This window comes from Moschus berezovskii, chromosome 17 (genome assembly GCF_049115385.1).
Source record: "Moschus berezovskii isolate FMDL1 chromosome 17, NW_MosBer_1.0, whole genome shotgun sequence".
NCBI lineage: Eukaryota > Metazoa > Chordata > Mammalia > Artiodactyla > Moschidae > Moschus > Moschus berezovskii.
In genome coordinates, this window is record NC_142476.1 from 1,216,298 (window position 1) to 1,232,606 (window position 16,309).

At 39.6% G+C, this 16,309-nt stretch overlaps 1 long non-coding RNA gene and 1 pseudogene across 16 annotated transcripts in view; one reads left to right on the top strand and one right to left on the bottom strand.

Annotated features, from left to right (window-relative positions):
* The window catches only part of LOC148775031 (acidic leucine-rich nuclear phosphoprotein 32 family member D-like), a 39,240-nt pseudogene extending 31,102 nt beyond the window's left edge, over positions 1 to 8,138 (bottom strand). Inside the window, exon 1 of the transcript XR_016039492.1 lies at positions 7,993 to 8,138. The product of XR_016039492.1 is annotated as an acidic leucine-rich nuclear phosphoprotein 32 family member D-like (transcript). The remainder of the gene's footprint in view (positions 1 to 7,992) is intronic.
* LOC148775030 (uncharacterized) overlaps positions 1 to 16,309 on the top strand; it is a 146,911-nt gene that overhangs the window by 43,961 nt on the left and 86,641 nt on the right. For 5 of the 15 annotated variants that reach the window (XR_016039507.1, XR_016039509.1, XR_016039494.1 and 2 more), the window contains one exon: positions 16,002 to 16,078. The exons of 6 other annotated variants lie outside the window; for them this stretch is intronic. This is a non-coding gene — a long non-coding RNA (uncharacterized LOC148775030). Of the gene's footprint in view, positions 1 to 11,179; positions 11,245 to 13,610; positions 13,701 to 16,001; positions 16,079 to 16,309 lie in introns of all 15 variants that reach the window. 4 more of the 15 variants (XR_016039497.1, XR_016039496.1, XR_016039495.1 and 1 more) reach the window with 4 other exon arrangements.

Genomic DNA, 16,309 nt, shown 5'->3' on the forward strand with positions numbered 1-16,309 from the left:
CTGACATGAAGTCTTTCATAATTTTGATTGCTTCATATATCATGCTGCTGCATCTTGTATTGTGTTTACAAGTTTGTGCCTTCTTTTGAACTCAAGGATAGAGTGTTTTTTAGGTGTTTTTCTCTTAAAGCCCTGGCTTACTGCAGAGTTCTAATAAATGCCTCTGTGAATGAGTTTCTGTCATTTCTCTTTATAATCCAAGCCTTGTGAAGAAAACGGTTTGTATTAATCAGCTTCAGTATAAGCTTATACATGTATTTGGCAAACTTAATATCAGTGACAGTTTCTTGGAAACGATTTGATCCATGTAACTACTGAAATTCTAGTTGATGGGAGTCTGAGGGCTTAGAAACTGGTGCTGCCAAGAAAACTGAAAATGCAGGAAGTTCATGAGAACAGTACTTGCGATCATGTGAGAATGTCTGCAGCACGTCCCTGATTTTTTCTGTACTGTGCGTGTGATGCTTTCTCAAGTCTGGAAAACTGTCATAATGCAGATTTCTTGGGCCCTAACATAGGCATAATAAAATAGAATTCGAGGTGCTGAAGAATGTCTCATCCTCTCCTACCCTCTCCCCATGTCCATAAGTGTCTTCTCCACGTCTGTTTCTCCATTGTTGCCCTATAAACAGATTCTTCAGTAGTGCTTTTCTAGATTCCATATATATGCATTCGAATAGAATATTTATCTTTGTCTTTCTTACTCACTTCACTCTGTGTGATAGCTTCTAGGTTCATCCACCTCATCAGAACTGACTCAGATGCCTTCCTTTTGATGGCTGAGTCATATTCCATTGTGCATATGTACCACAATTTCTTTATCCATTCATCTGTCAATGGACAACTAGGTTGCTGCAGTGAACAATGGGATACATGGGTCTCTCTCAACTTTGGTTTCCTCAGGGTATATGCCTAGGAGTGGGATTGCTGGGTCATATGGCGGTTTTATTCCTAATTTTTTAAGGAATCTCCATACCGTCTTCCATAGTGGCTGTATCAATTTACATTCCCATCAACAGTGCAAGAGTCTTCCCTTTCCTCCACACACTCTCGGCATTTATTGTTTGTAGATGTTTTTGATGATGGCCGTTCTGGCCGCTGTGAGGTGATATCTCATTGTAATTTTGATTTGCATTTCTCTAATAATGAGCAGTGTTGAGCATCTTTTCATGTGTTTGTTATCCATCTGTATGTCTTCTTTGGAGAAATGTCTGTTTAGGTCTTTTTCCCACGTTTTGGTTGGGTTGTTTGTTTTTCTGGCATTGAGTTGTAGGAGCTGCTTGTATATTTTGGAAATTAATTCTTTGTCAGTTATTTCATTTGCTATTATTTCCTCCCATTCTGAGGTCTGTCTTTTCACCTTGCTTATCGTTTCCTTTGCTGTGCAAAAGATTTCAGGTTTAATCAGTTCCCACTTGTTCACTTTTGTTTTTATTTCCATTACTCTAGGAGGTGGGTCATAGAGTATCTTGCTTTGATTTACGTCATTGAGTGTTCTGCCTATGTTTTCTTCTAAGAGTTTTATAGTTTCTGATCTTACATTTAGGTCTTTAATCCATTTTGAGTTTATCTTTTTGTAGGTGTTAGAAGTGTTCTAATTTCATTATTTTACATGTAGCTGTCCAGTTTTCCCAGCCCCGTTTATTGAAGAGCCCGTCTTTGCCCCATCGTAAATTCTTGCCTCCTTTGTCAAAAATAAGGTACCCATAGGTGCATGGGTTTATTTCGGGCTTTCTCTCTTGTTCCATCAGTCTATATTTCTATTTTTGTGCCAGTACCATACTATCTTGATGACTGTAGCTTTGTAGTATAATCTGAAGTCAGGAAGGTTGATTCCTCCAACTCCATTCTTTGTCAGGACTGCTTTGGCTGTTTGGGATCTTTTGTGTTTCCATATGAATTGTGCAATTTTTTGTGCTAGTTCTGTGAAAAATGCCATTGGTAATTTGATAGGGATCGCGTTGAGTCTGTAGATTGTGTTTGGTAGTATAGTCATTTTCACAGTATTGACTCTTCCTACCCAGAAACATGGAATATCTCTCCATCTGTTTGTGTCATCTTTGATTTCTTTCACCAGTGTCTTATACTTTTCTGTGTACAGTTCTTTTGTCTGCTTAGGTAAGTTTATTCCTAGATATTTAATTGTTTTTGTTGCGGTGGTGAATGGGATTGATTCCTTAGTTTCTCTTTCTGATTTTTCATTGTTAGTATATAGAAATGCAAGTGATTTCTGTGTATTGATTTTGTGTCCTGCAACTTTGCTAAATTCACTGATTAGCTCTAGTCATTTTCTGATACTGTCTTTAGGGTTTTCTATGTACAGTGTCATGTCATCTGTAAACAGTGAGAGCTGTACTTCTTCTTTTCTGATCTGAATTCCTTTTATTTCTTTTTCTTCTCTGATTGCTGTAGCTAGGACTTCCAGAACTATTTTGAATAATAGTGGTGAAAGTGGACACCCTTATGTTGTCCCTGATCTTAGGGGGAATGCTTTCAGTTTTTCACCATTGAGAATAATGTTTGCTGTAGACTTATCATATATGCCCTTTACTAGGTTGAGGAAAGTTCCTTCTGTGCCCATTTTTTGAAGTTTTAATCATAAATGGGTGCTAAATTTTGTCAAAGGCTTTTTCTGCATCCATTGGATTTCATAGTGCCAGTAAAATCGACAGCTCCAACAGAGGGGGGGCGGGGAAGGAGAAAAAGAAGAAAAAAGCCAAAAGAATCTACAGAACAAGTCAAAAAATAAGAATAATAAATGTTTTTCTTGAGTCTTTGCTGTCAGCGTCCTTTCCCTCGCTGGGAGTCACAGTCCACTTTACCTCCCTAGGATGCCCTCCAGCACTGTGCTGATCTCTGGACCTGCTGTGGGGGCAGCTTAGATTCTAATCTGGTCCAACTCCTGTGTGTTCTTGCCTCCAGTGTCCAAACCTATCAGAACTAGTGAGTTTTCTTTTGTGGGAGTTCTCAATGACCTTTTATATATTCCATAGACACAGAGTCTGCCTAATTGATCGTGTGGATTTAATCTGCAGCTTGTACAGCTGGTGGGAAGGTTTTAGGTCTTCTTCCTTAGCCACACTGCCCCTGGGTTCCAGTTGTGGTTTTATTTCCACCTATACATGTGGTCCTCCACTGGGGTTTGCTCGTGCGGCTGCCCTGGAGGACTTGGGTTTGCCCCTGTGAAGGCCAGGTGTGGAGGTGGTTCCGCCGCTTGGGTTGCAGGGGTTCTGGCAGCACCAGGTACTCAGGGGAGTTGGCGACGAGGGCAGCAGGACATACAGTGCTCTAGAAGGGTATGGCAACCAGTATTGGCCAATACGCTCCAGTATTCTTGTCTGGAGAACGCCCCTCCTCCCTGACAGAGATGCCTGGCAGGTCACAGTTTACAGGACAGCAAAGAGTTGGACAGGACTGAAGCGACCCTGTGGGCGTAGACGCAAGATAGCGGACAGCTGCCTGTGGCAGCTCTGCCCCAGTGAGAGTTGAGCTTGAAGGTGGTGCAGCTGCTTGGGTTGCAGGGACCCTGGCAGTGCCTAGTGTGCAAGGATACGGACTGCCTCCGCTGCCAGAGTTACATCCCTATCAGAGCCTCTTGTAGCCGGCGATCGAAAGGCCTCTTTGGCCATTCTACCTGTAGCTCCACCTGCTCGAACACTTAGAGGGCTACCTTGCCTGGGGTCCTTCTCTGTTGTTCGGTGTGTCAGGCACATAGAGGGGCCCCCCTGGCTAGAATCCTAGTCTGTAGGTTGGCGCCTCTGGCACTTAACGTGGCACCCTGGGTGGGGTCCTACTCTGTAGTTCAGTGTGTCAGGTGTTTGATGGGCCAGCCTCTCTATTGTCCAGCTGCCGATGCTGGCGTGTGGGGAGAGAGAGGCTATGGTGATGGCTCCATCCCCTACCCGTGACTCCACTTGAATGGATTCCACTTGATCAGGAGAGAAGCCAAAGACTCTGCCTACCTGATTCAGAGCCAAAGTCTCGGAAACAATAATTGGACTTAGGCCACCACAATAACGATATATATATCCTTGGTGTTTTTCTTCTTCTGTGAGGCTTTTTTCCCACTTTAGCGTGAATAATTTTTTCTATTTAATTAAAAAGAATTTAAGCCCCAGCGTCTTTGGTAGATGATGGATCTAAATTGGGAAAATATTTTCCATATTGTGTTGAAATAAAGTCACGTTGCAAAATTCTGTTGATTGACATTAGAGTGTTGTTAGTGGAGACTGGTTGTTGAAAAGATAGGAAAAGTAGGCTCTTCACAGCGAGGCAGGCAGTTGTAGAAAAAGGACGATGACCAAGATATAGGGATAGTGGTGGAGGCGGATTGTCTGCCTTTTCTGCTGGGGATTCTCCATCAGTTCCCAGTAAAGAGACCGAAGAAATACAGCAGATGAGGCTTTTCCACTGTTAAGGTGGTATTTTAAAATTTAACTTTATTTTATATTGGAGTAATGTTGATTTATGATACTGTGCTAGTTTCAGGTGTACCGCAAGGCGATTCAGTTATGCATGAACAGATATCCATTCTTCTTCTATTCTTTCCCCATATAGGTTATTACAGAATATTGAGTACAGTTGTTGATTCTCTGTTTTATATACAGTAATGTGTATCTGTTAATCCCAAACCCAATTTATCCCTCCTTTCCACTTTTCCCCTTTTGTAACTGTAAGTTTATTTTCAAAGTCTATGAGTCTCTTTCTGTTTAGCTTGAGTTGCTTTCTCACTGTATCGTTATCATGGCAGGTACTGACTTGTCTTCCCTGGGGATTTGGCTTTAACCAGAACTGTGTAATACACAATGTCCCACGTTACAACCTTCTGACCTACAATTCTCCTCTTTACTGTCTTGCTCAGTTGAAGGTTTTGGTTGTTGCTGTTATTACTGATTTTGTTTTTAGCACTCCTTTAATATAAGCATTTGTGATATATGGACAGTATTTCTAATTTATGAAAGGTAATACAATGCAGTTAAAAAGTACTGAAGGAGTCATCGGATGCGGTTTCTCCCCCAAGTTCCCTTTTTCTCCTCTCCTCTTTTTCTGGGTAAACGTATTCAGTCCCATACTTCGGATTATATAGGTCAACTTTTCTTCTGAACTGCGACGTGTATCTGTTTATATGACATCTCCAATTCAACGTGTCTGAAATACAATTCTTAATTTTTCTTCTTAAACCCTGTCCCTGTTCCTGCATTCCATCCCCAATTATTTCCATTCAGTAAATGGTATTGTCATCTGTGAGTAGTTGTTCATTTGCTAAGTCGTGTCTGACTCTTTGCAACCCCGTGGACTGCAGCCCACCAGGCTCCCCGTCTCATCGAGTTTGCTCACCTTCATATGCATGAAGTCAGTGATGCTGTCTAACGGTCTCATCCTCTGCTACCTGCTTCTCCTTTTCTCTTCAGTCTTTGTCAGCATCAGGGTCTTTGCCAGTGAGTCGGTTCTTCACATCAAGTGTCCAAAGTATTGGAGCTTCAGCATCAGTCCTTCCATTGAATACTCAGGGTTGATTTCCCTTAGGATTGACTGGTTTGATGTCCTTGAAGTCAAGGGGACTCTCAAGAAGCTTCTTCAACACCACAGTGAACTAAAGCATCAGTTCTTTGGCACTCAAACTTCTATATGGTCCAACTCTAACAGCTGTACATGAGTACTGGAAAGATCATATCTTTGACTGTATGGACCAGTCCAGCTATAATCATGCGCCGGTTAGAGATAAAGTGTAATAAGGGAATTTTTAAACAGAGTCAGCCTAAAAGACAAAATAAGCTAATTTGTAGAATAGAAATGCAAAATGATGACTGGACATAAAAGCGTGGGCTACTAGAATCCAGGTCTGAAGTGGCTGGGGTGGCTAGGCATTCAGTTTCTATGGGTATACAGAAGTAAAAGTGTTACATGGGAGTCAGAGAGTCCTCTGACTAGGCTTATCAGTTAAAAGTAGGAGTCAGAAATGGAACTCTCCTGCTCCTAGAAGAAAGTTTACATGAAAGGTGGAACCAGCTCTTTTCTGAAACTGCATTTAGCATAAAAACACTTAAAATATTTATCTAGAGATGGGAGAGGGCCAAACTTGAATGACTCAGTAGCTGAGTCTATGGTAGCTGATAATGCCTGGAGTGTGCAGTCATCAGTATTAGACCTGGTTTTTAACTAGGGCCCCATAAAGTAAAGTGAAGTCGCTCAGTCATGTCTGACTCTGCGACCCCATGGACTGTAGCCCACCAGACTCCTCCGTCCATGGGATTTTCCCAGCAGGAGTACTGGAGTGGATTGCCATTTCCTTCTCCAGAGGATCTTCCCAACCCAGGGATCAAACCTGGGTCGACCGCCTGAGCCCCCAGGGAAGTCCAGGGCCCCATGGGTACTGGTAAAGACAAAAATGAATGAAACATGGTGGATAAATAGAGGGAGTGAGTAAACAGAAATTCCAAAGCACAATTAAAGAAAAAAAGCTAAACCTAAAAAGTCATTCAATAAAATCAAATCAGGAGATGGATTCACTCCCAAATGTAATGAAAGTAGTAAATAGAAATTAATAATTTTCTAAAGACTTATTTTAAAACTATGTATGTTTAGGATTCTTCAATAGATAAATAATAAAAAGCACTTTAAAAGAATAAGAACTTATGATAAATTAGCAGAAATGAAATAAGAATAGACAAACATAAAAGTCAATTTGCCTAGAAATGTAGTTATAGGAATTAGGTCAATAGATGGAATGAATTCTAAAGTAGACATGATTAAAGAGAGAACTAGTAAAGTGGAAAATTGTTCTAACTCTAGATCACCCAGAATGCATAATAAAGACATAAAATACTCAAAATTACCTAATTATGCCATTAAGAGATATTAAAAATAGGTTGAGAAGCTTCAGTATACATCGAATGGGAGTTCTAGAACAAGGGGCTGTAAGAATGACTAAGAAATGATAACTAAAGAACTACATCCTGAATTTATCAGAACTGAAAACTTGAAACCTCACATTAAAAGTACGCTCTGCATACTAAGCAGGACAAGTAAAAACCAATCACAATGAGAAACATTCTTTGCAAGTATAAGGATAGAGCAACTAGAAGGCTAGAGACATTTAAAAGTTACCAGAGAGAAGAAATCTCCAAAAGATTATCAACTGTGCAGGCTTCTCCACAGCAACAATTGCGGCTAGAAGATAATGAACTAATATCTTTAAAATGCTGAGTGATGATAACTTTATCCATCTAAAGCACCACTGAAGATTGAGGACAAGAGAAAGACATTTTGGGTCAAGGATAAAATAATTTATCTTCAGCATACCCTATCTATAAGAATTTCTAAAAAGCATCCTTTAGTAGAAAGAAAAGAGAACCCCAAGATAGGATGAGGGTGTACTTTTTGGCAAAGCCACTAAACAATGATAATAACAAAACCAATTATTTTTGTAAAGGTTATTCTGATTCTCTGGAAAATAATAACAAGGAGTATTAGGTAGCTCAAGTGTGCTAGGAGCATAGTCTTGTTCAAGAAGATGGAAGTGCTGAATACTTTCAACTATAACTTTTTCTCATAAAGCCAAGTATAAGTACATATTGTAAATGTATGTATGTATTTAATGAGCACCTGCTATGTCCCAGACACTGATCTAGGCTCTGGGAATAAGACCACTGGGGGAAAAAGCTCCTCGTTGAGTTTATACTTTAGTAGGAGGAAACTATATATTGTTTAAAAACAGTAGTATAGCACAGACAGGCTTGAAAGAAATACATTGGTAAATAGGAAAAGATACGCTTGACAAATGTGATGGTCTGATGAGGAAACACACTGGTGTGGCAACAGTGACGTGAGATAGAATACTGTTGACAGTGAGCACTGAAGTGCATTGGGCAGCTGGAGCATTGATATAACACCTAACACAGCCTTAAAAGTGAAAAGTGACAGGATCAGAAGGAAAACGGAGGAGCCCACAGATTAGCATATCTCTATTAAAACAGATAGGTAGGGACTTACCTGGTGGTCCAGTGGTTAGGAATTGCTTCGCAGTGCAGGGGACATGGGTTTGATCCTTGGTCAGGGAAATAAGATCCCACGTGCTGCAGGGCAACCAAGCCCACACACCGCAGCTAAGACTCGATGGAGCCAAAGAAATACATATCCTTAAAAACAAAAATGAATAGGTAAACAGAAAATTAGTCAAGAAAGCACATATACCTTGTTTTGTTGCACTTCCCTTTATTGTGCTTTGCAGACACTTCACTTCAGTCACTTCAGTCGCTCAGTCATGTCCAGTTCTCTCTGACCCCATGGACTACAGCCCGCCAGGCCTCCCTGTCCGTCACCAATTCCCAGAGTTTACTTCAACTCATGTCCATTGAGTTAGTGATGCCGTCCAACCATCTTATCCTCTGTCGTCCCCTTCTCCTCCCACCTTCAATATTTCCCAGCATAAGGGTCTTTTCCGATGAGTCAGTTCTTTGCATCAGGAAGCCAGAATATCAGAGTTTCAGCTTCAGCATCAGTCCTTCCAAAGAATATTCAGGACTGATTTCCTTTAGGGTGGATCGGTTGGATCTCCTTGCTGTCTAAGGGACTCTCAAGGGTCTTCTCCAACACCACAGTTCAAAAGCATCAGTTCTTCAACGTTTAGCTATCTTTATCGTCCAGCTCTCACATCCATGCATGACTACTGGAAAAACCATAGGACTAGATGGACTTTTGTTTACAAAGTAATGTCTCTGCTTTTTAATATGCTGTCTAGATTGGTCATAATTTTTCTTCCACAGAGTAAGTGTTTTTAATTTCATGGCTGCAGTCACCATCCGCAGTAATTTTGGAGCCCCCCAAAAATAAAGTGTGTCACTGTTTTCCCATCTATTTGCAATGAAGTGGTAGGACCAGATACCGTGATCTTAATTTTCTGCATGTTGAGGGTTTGTTTTTTTTCTTGTTTATTTTTTAAAAATTTATTTATTTTAATTGGAGGCTATTCCTTTACATTATTATATTGGTTTTTCCATACATTGACATGAATCTACCTCTGGTGTACACGTGTTTCCCATCTTGAACCCCCCCCCCCCACCTCCCTCCCCGTCCCATCCCTCTGGTTTATCCCAGTACACCAGACCCGAGCATCCTGTGTCATGCATCGAACTTGGACTGGCGATAACCCTGTATACGAGACAGTAAAAGAGACACAGATGTATAGAACAGTCTTTTGGACTCTGTGGGAGAGGGTGATGGTGGGATGATTTGGGAGAATGGCATTGAAACATGTATATTATCATATGTGAAACGAATCGCCAGTCCATGTTCGATGCATGTTGAGTTTTGAGCACACTTTTTCATTCTCCTCTTTCACTTTCATCAAGAGGCTCTTTAGTTCTTTGCTTTCTGCCATAAAGTTGGTGTCATCTACATATCTGAGGTTATTGATATTTCTCCCGGAAATCTTGATTCCGGCTTGTGCTTCCTCCAGCCCAGCATTTCTCATGATGTCCACTGGATAGTAGTTAAATAAGCAGGGTGACAATATACATCCTTGACGTACTCCTTTTCCTACTTGGACCCAGTCTGTTGTTCCATGTCCAGTTCTAACTGTTGCTTCTTGACCTGCATACAGATTTCTCAAGAGGCAGGTCAGGTGATCTGGTATTCCCATCTCTTTAAGAATTTTCCAGTTTATTATGATCCACACTAAGGCTTTGGCATAGTCAATAAAGCATGAATAGATGTTTTTCTGGAACTCTCTTGCTTTTCCGATGATCCAGCGGTTGTTGGCAATTTGATCTTTGGTTCCTCTGCCTTTTCTAAAACCCGCTTGAACGTCTGGAAGTTTACGATTCACGTATTGCTGAAGCCTGGCTTGGAGAATTTTGAGCATGACTTTACTAGCGTGTGAGATGAGTGCAATTATGGGGTAGTTTGAGCATTTTTTGGCATTACCTTTCTTTGTGATTGGAATGAAAACTGACCTTTTCCAGTCCTATGGCCACTTCTTGAGTTTTCCAAATTTGCTGACATACTGAGTGCAGCATTTTCACAGCATCATCTTTTAGGATTTGAAATAGCTCAACTTGAATTCCATCACCTCCACTAGCTTTGTTCGTAGTGATGCTTCCCAAGGCCCACTTGACTTTACATTCAATGATGTCTGGCTCTAGGTTGGTGATCACACCTTCGTGAATATCTTGGTCATGAAGATCTTTTTTGGATAGTTTTTCTGTGTATTCTTGCCACCTCTTAATATCTTCTGCTTCTGTTAGGTCCATACTATTTCTCTTCTTTATTGAGCCCATCTTTGCATGAAATGTTCCCTTATTATCTCTAATTTTCTTGAAGAGATCTTTTGTCTTTTCTATTCTGTTGTTTTCCTCTATTTCTTTGCACTGATCACTGAGGAAGGTTTTCTTATCTCTCCTTGCTATTCTTTGGAACTCTGCATTCAAATGAGTGTATCTTTCCTTTTCTTCACAGCTATTTGCAAGACCTCCTCAGACAACCATTTTGCTTTTTTGCATTTCTTTTTCTTGGGAATGATCTCGATTCGTGTCTCCTGTATAGTGTCACGAACATCCATTGATAGGTCATCAGGCACTCTGTCTATCAGATCTAATCCCTTGAATCTATTTCTCACTTCCACTGTATAATCGTTATGGATTTGATTTAGGTCATACCTGAATGGTCTAGTGGTTTTCCGTACTTTCTTCAATTTAAGTCTGAATTTGACAATAAGGAGTGCATGGTCTGAGTCACAGTCAGCTTCCAGTCTTGTTTTTGCTGACTCTATAGAGCTTCTCCATCTTTGCCTGCAAAGAACATAATCAATCTGATTTCAGTATTGTACATCTGGTGATGTTCATGCGTAGAGTCTTCTGTTGTGTCATTGGACGAGGGTGTTTGCTATGACCATTGCATTCTCTTGCAAAACTCTATTAGCCTTTGCTCTGCTTCATTCTGTACTCCAAGGCCAAATTTTCCTGTTACTCCAGGTGTTTCTTGACTTCCTACTTTTGCATTCCAGTCCCTTATAATAAAAAGGACATCATTTTGGGGTGTGAGTTCTAGAAGGTCTTGTAGATCTTATGAGAACCATTCAACTTCAGCTTCTTCAGCATTACTGGTCAAAGCATAGTCTTGGATTACTGTGATATTGAATGGTTTGCCTTGGAAATGAATAGATCATTCCATTGTTTTTCAGATTGCATCCTGGTACAGCATTTCAGACTCTTGCTTTGCAGACACCACAGTTTTTACAAATGGAAGGTTCGTGGCAACCCTGTGTTGAGCAAATCTGTTGGTGCCTTTTTTCCCAAAAGCATTTGCTCACTGCATATCCCTGTGTCACATTTCGGTAACACTTGCATAACAGGCATATCTCTGAGATATTGCAGGTTTGGTTCCAGACTACTTCAATACAGCAAATATCACAATAAAGCAAGTCATGCAAGTTTTGGGGGTGGATTTATATATAAAAGGCTCTCCATGGGCCTCCCTATTCACTTAGTCACAATGATGCTGAAATCAGGTCAACTAATCTTACAATGGCCGCTAAGGGTTCAAGTGAAAGGAGTTGCATACCTCTCACTTTAAATCAAAAGCTAGACATGATTAAGGTTAGTGAGAAAGTTATGTTGAACGTTGAAACAGGCCAAAAGTTAGGCCTTTTGAGCCCAGCAGCCAAGTTGTGAATCCAAAGGGAAGGTTTTTAAAGAAAATCGAAAATGATAACTCTAGTGAATTCATGAATGATAAGAAAACAAAACAGCCTTATTGCTGATACAGAGAAAGTTTTGGGATCTGCATAGATCAGCCAGCCATGGCATTCCCTTAAACCCAAGCCTAATCTAAGACAAGGCCCTAACTCTAATTCTGTGATGGTTGAGAGGAATGAGACAGCTTCAGAAGAAAGGTTTGAAGCTAGCAGGGGTCAATTTCGTGAAGACTAAGGAAGGATATCATCTCTGTAGCATCAGAGTTCACGGCAGAGCAGCAAGTGCTGATGTAGAAGCTGCAGCAAGTTATCCAGAAGATCTAGCTAAGATCATTCATGAAGGTGGCTGTTCTAAACAACAGATTTTCAGTGTAGACAGAACAGTCTTCTATTGGAAGAAGATGTCACCAGGACTTTCATAGCTAGAGAGGAGAGGTCAGTGCCTGGCTTGAGAGCTTCACAAGGCAGGATGACTCTCTTGTTAGGGGCTAATGCAGCTGGTCTGGTGGCTCAGTGGTAAAGAATCTACCTGTCAATGCAGGAGATGTGGGTTTGATCCCTGAGTCGGGGAAAATCCCCTGGAGCAGGAAATGGCAACCCACTCCAGTATTCTTGCCTGGGAAATTCCATGGACAGACGAGCCTAGTGGGCTACAGTCCATGGGGTTTCAAAAAGAGTAGGGTATGACATGGCAACTGAACAGTAACAAAATGCTCATTTGCCGTTCTGAATTATGCTAAATCTTTTCTTCCTGTACTTTGTAAATGGAACAACAAAGCATGGGTGACAGCACATCTGTTTACAACACGGTTTACTAAATATTTGAAGCCCACTGTGGAGATCTGCTGCTCAGAAAAAAGAGATTCCTTTGGAAATATTACTGCTTATTGACAATGCGTCTGGTCACCCAAGCACTCTGATGGAGATGTACAAGATTAATGTTGTTTAATGCCTACCTTCTCAACATCCATTCGGCAGCCCACAGATCAAGGAGTAATTGGAACTTTTAAGGCTTTATTATTTAAGAAACATATTTTGGGAGTGGCACACCTCACAGCTTGCATGATCTTCGTTTCCTGACCAGGGATTGAACCACAGTGAAAAACCACAGTGCCAAATTCTAACCACTGGACTGCCAGAGAAGTCCCATAAGAAATACATTTTTAGGCTGTAACTACCGTAGTGACTCCTCTGATGGATTTGGGTGGTTAAATGAAAACATGGAAAGGATTCACCACTCTAGATGCCATTGAGAACATTCGTGATTCAAGGGAAGAGGTCAAAATATGAATATTAGCAGAGTTTGAAAGAAGTTGATTCCAACCCTCATGGTGCCTTGTGGGGCTGTAAGACTTTGGTGGAGGAAATAATACCTAGTGTGGTAGAAAAATCGCAAGAGAACTAGAATTAGAAGGGGAACCTGAAGATGTGACTAAGTTGCTTCAATCCCATGATAGGACTTTAATGGATGAGGAGTTGTTTCTCATGGGTGAGCATTAAGAAAATGATTTCTAGACATGGAATCTACTCCTGGTGAAGATGCTGTGAGGACTGATGAAATGACAACAGAGGACTTAGAATATTACGTAAACTTAGTTGATAAACAAAAGCAGGGTTTGAGAATATTGACTTCAGTTTTGAAAGACATTCTACTTTGGGTAAAATGTTGCCGCTGCTGCTGCTAAGTCGCTTCAGTCGTGACCGACTCTGTGCGACCCCATAGACGGCAGCCCACCAGGCTCCGCCGTCCCTGGGATTCTCCAGGCACGAACACTGGAGTGGGTTGCCATTGGGTAAAGTGTTACCAAACAGTCATTCATGCTACAGAGAAATTTTTCATGAAAGGAAGAGTCAATGGATGTGGCAAACTTCAATATTATCTTATTTTAAGAAATTACCATAGTTATCTCTCCTACAGAAACCACCGCGATCAGTCAGCAGCCTTCAACATCGAGGCAAGACCCTCCACAACAAAAAGAGTATGACTCACTTGAAGGCTCAGGTGATGGTTAGCATTTTTTAGCAATAAAATATTTTTTAATTTAGACATGAACATTGTTATTTAGACTCTTATGAGTTGATACTACATTCTACATTATAATATAAATATGGGTTTTATATGTACTGGGAAACAAAATAATCCCCATGCCTCACATTATTGTGGTATTTGTTTATTGTGGTGGTATGGAACCAGACTACAATATCTTTGAGAATGCCTATATAGAAGATTTGAACAACACAACTAATAAAGTTGGTCTAATACATATAGAAAATTTTGTACCTAACAAATAGAGAATAAGCGTTCTTTTTTTTTTTTTGATTATTTATTTATTTGCATTACAATAGTTTAATATGAACAATCAGAGCTAATGAACAGTATAACAATATTTTACAACTGAAATAATTAAAATAAACTATAAAATTACTACATAAAACAGGTCTGATCTAGCTAATTTACTTTCTATAATCTCTTCAGTGCTGCAAAACCATTTCTTTCTTTTTTTTTTTTTCTCATGTTTTAATAAACACTTCGTCTTTTTGTATTGCTTTCTTTTTCATCACAATAATAGAAATATAACACCATATATCACTGTAAAACACATTTCCACATAAATGCTGATAAGCACAAAATATTTTTCATCATTTACATTTTACCTGTAATAATATATGGCAGGATTAAAGCTGCATCCATCATGTGTCTAACTAACCTTGCTGTAATGAATTTTTAAATGTAATGGTTTCTGTCGCAAAGTAAAATCGTACATAATGTCTAGTGACACAGTACGATGGTGGATGGGTGGTTTTGGAAAATGGAAATGCAACTTCATTTTTAATTAGATTAATAAACTTCACCACCTCCACCTCCAGCCAGCTTCCCAACCCTCCCTCCCACCACCATTATTTATTTATTTATTTATTTTAAATGAGGCTTTTAATTAATGTTTGACAGAACTGATTCAGGTTGAATAGACTAAATTTCTTTAAACAAACTTACTTATACTCCAGAGTCCTTTAAAAACTTAATAGCATTTATACATTGAAGGTATTTGATTTTCTTGTAACTAGCACTTCAAATGCAACAAGCATTTGAAGCAACAAGCATTTGACCCAACAAGTAAAACTTTCTACAGTTCATAACTTTTATAAATAAAATAAATTAAATGTACAGTGAATAAGTTCTCTGAAATATTTCAATATTCCTGCAGGTTCAGTAACATTATAAAATACATATCAACTAAAATTCACAAATCTAAAAACCTGTTAGGCATTTTTAGGCGTTTTAAGTTGGAAATGAAGACCAATGTTACATCGTAATATGCCAATTACAAATAGTACTTCAAATAGCAAATACTACAGTTTGTCCCAAACTTTAAAAACTATTCATGAACTCAACACTGAACTATTGATGGCTATGAGAATTGTTTCCTAGCCTTTTTGAAAATTTCAACCCATTTACGTTTAAGGTAATTATTGATAAGTACGATCCCGTAGCCATTTTCTTTATTGCTTTGGGTTCAAGTTTATACACTCTTTCTGTGTTTCCTGTCTAGAGAAGATCCTTTAGCATTTGTTGGAGAGCTGGTTTGGTGATGCTGAATTCCCTCAGCTTTTGCTTGTCTGTAAAGCTTTTGATTTCTCCTTCATATTTGAATGAGATCCTTGCTGGGTATAGTAATCTGGGCTGTAGGGTATTTTCTTTCATCACTTTAAGTATGTCTTGCCACTCCCTTCTGGCCTGAAGAGTTTCTGTTGAAAGATCAGCTGTTATCCTTATGGGAATCCCCTTATGTGTTATTTGCTGCTTTTTCCTTGCTGCTTTTAATATTTGTTCTTTGTGTTTGATCTTTGTTAATTTGATTAATATGTGTCTTGGAGTATTTCGCCTTGGGTTTATCCTGTTGGGGACTCTCTGGGTTTCTTGGACTTGGGTGATTATTTCTTTCCCTATTTTAGGGAAGTTTTCAACTATTATCTCTTCAAGTATTCTCTCATGGTCTTTCTTTTTGTCTTCTTCTTCTGGGACTCCTATGATTCGAATGTTGGAGCGTTTAACATTGTCCCAGAGGTCTCTAATATTGTCCTCATTTCTTTTAATTCGTTTTTCTTTTTTCCTCTCTGTTTCATTTATTTCTACAATTCTATCTTCTAGTTCGCTAATCCTGTCTTCTGCCTCTGTTATTCTATTGTTTGTTCCCTCCAGAGTGTTTCTGATCTCATCTATTGCATTATTCATTGTATATTGACTCTTTTTTATTTATTCTAAGTCCTTATTAAATCTTTCTTCCATCTTCTCAATCCTTTTCTCCAGGTTATTTATCTGTAACTCCATTTTGCTTTCAAGATTTTGAATCATTTTCACCATCAAAATTTGAAACTCTTTATCAGGTAAATTCCCTATCTCTTCCTCTTTTGTTTGTGTTGGTGGGCAATTATCTTGTTCCTTTACTTGCTGGGTATTTCTCTGCCTCTTCATCTTGCTTATATTGCTTTGCTTGGGGTGGCCTTTCCCTCTTCTTGCAGTTTGTGGAGTTCTCTTTATTATGTAGTTTCTTCGCTGTGTGTGGGGTTGGACGGGTGACTTGTCTGGGTTCCCTGGTTAGGGAAGCATGTGTCGGT